This window comes from Mus caroli, chromosome 3, assembly GCF_900094665.2.
Source record: "Mus caroli chromosome 3, CAROLI_EIJ_v1.1, whole genome shotgun sequence".
Taxonomy (NCBI): domain Eukaryota; kingdom Metazoa; phylum Chordata; class Mammalia; order Rodentia; family Muridae; genus Mus; species Mus caroli.
The window spans coordinates 50,663,495-50,665,354 of NC_034572.1; positions in this window are offsets into that span (position 1 = coordinate 50,663,495).

A 1,860-nucleotide genomic window follows, 5' to 3' on the forward strand; every position below is an offset into this window, starting at 1 on the left:
TTTCTCTGTATAGCTCTGGCTGTCCTGGAACTCACTTTGTAGACCAGGCTGGCCTCAAACTCAGAAATCTGCCTGCCTCTGCCTCCCGAGTGCTGAAATTAAGGTGTGTGCCACCACGCCTGACTATTTGCTTCTTTTTGTTCTAGAGCTTTCAAGTGTGCAATCAAACTGCTAGTGTAAAAATTCTTTAATTTCTTTCTCTACTTTTTCCTTGATCAAGTTATCATTGAGTATACTGTTGTTCAGTTTCCATGTATATGTGGGTTTTCTATTGTTTTTGTTGCTACAGAAGACCAGTCTTAGTCCATGGTGATCTGATAGGCTTCTTGTATGTTTATGGGCATGTCTTTCTTTAGGTTAGGGAAATTTTCTTCTATAATTTTGTTGAAGATATTTCCTGGCCTTTTGAGTTGAGAATCTTCTTTCTCTTCTATACCTATCATCCTTAGGTTTGGTCTTCTCATTGTGTTCTGGGTTACCTGGATGTTTTCCGTTAGAAGCTTTTTGCATTTTGCATTTTCTTTGACTGTTGTGTCAATGTTTTCTATGGTATCTTCTGCACCTGAGTTTCTCTCTTCTATCTCTTTTGTTCTGTTCATGATGCTTGCATCTATGACTCCTGATCTCTTTCTTAGGTTTTCTATCTCCAGAGTTGTCTCCCTTTGTGGTTTCTTTGTTGTTTCTACTTCCATTTTTAGATCCTGGATGATTTTATTCAATTCCTTTACCCATTTGGTTGTGTTTTCCTGTAATTCTTTAAGGGATTTTTGTGTTTCCTGTTTAAGGGCTTCTACCTGTTTATCTGTGTTCTCCTGTATTTCTTTAAGGGAGCTATTTATGTCCTTCTTAAAGTCCTCTATCAGCATCATGAAATTTGATTTTAAATCCAAATTTTGCTTTTCCAGTGTGTATAGGCATCCAGGACTTGCTGTGGTGGGAGAACTGGGTTCTGACGATGCCTAGAGCTTTGGTTTCTGTTGGTAACATTCTTGTGCTTGTCTTTCTGGTTTATTGTGCTTTGCCATCTGATTATCTCTGGTGTTAGTTGGTGTTGCTGTCTCTGGCTACAGCTTGTCCCTCCTGTGGGCCTGTAAGTCTGCATCAGCACTCCTGGGAGACCAGCTCTTTTGGTGGGACCTGTGTACCAAGGATTGTGGAACAGCTTTAGCTCCTGTTTGTAGAGGGCAACTGGAAAAATCCTGTCCCAGCTGTTCCACTGTTCCTGTGCCCTGTGTGCTCCTGGCCCGTCCTGCTTTGGACAGTTATTGGAGAGAAAATGGAGATCTCATCTCTGAGCCCAGGAGTGAGAGCTCTCCTGGGAAACCAGCTCTCTCCTGGCATGCCCCGTGTACAGAGGACTGTGGAACAGCCTTAACTCTAGGTGCAGATGGGGACAAGAAGGATCCTGTTCCAGCTTCTCCCATAATTGGGATGCAAAGTGAATAAATTATTGAAGAATAATAAATAAAATAAAATAAAATTTTATTTTTTCTGGATCCAAGTGCTAAAGTCTTTAAGATAGGTCCACCAGAAGTGGAGGAAATAACTACAAATATTAAGTTGTTATGTACTTTAATTTCAAATGTCTTAGAACCATTACAGTGAACAGTCAGAAATATAAAGATTCAATGTACAGCAGATTAATCTGTCAACAAATGAGAAGGTACCTCAGAAGAAACTGGAAGTGAGACAAGTAAGGAGAGGAATTTCCTTCCCCTCCTACAGATGAGATTGACCTAGAAAAAAGACCTTGAATTTACTGCACACCTTCAGATATTAAATAGACAAGTAGAAATCTCTTGAGACAAAGGAGTTAATTCCCAAAACAAGAGAAAGGATATGTAGGAGGAAAAAGTTACT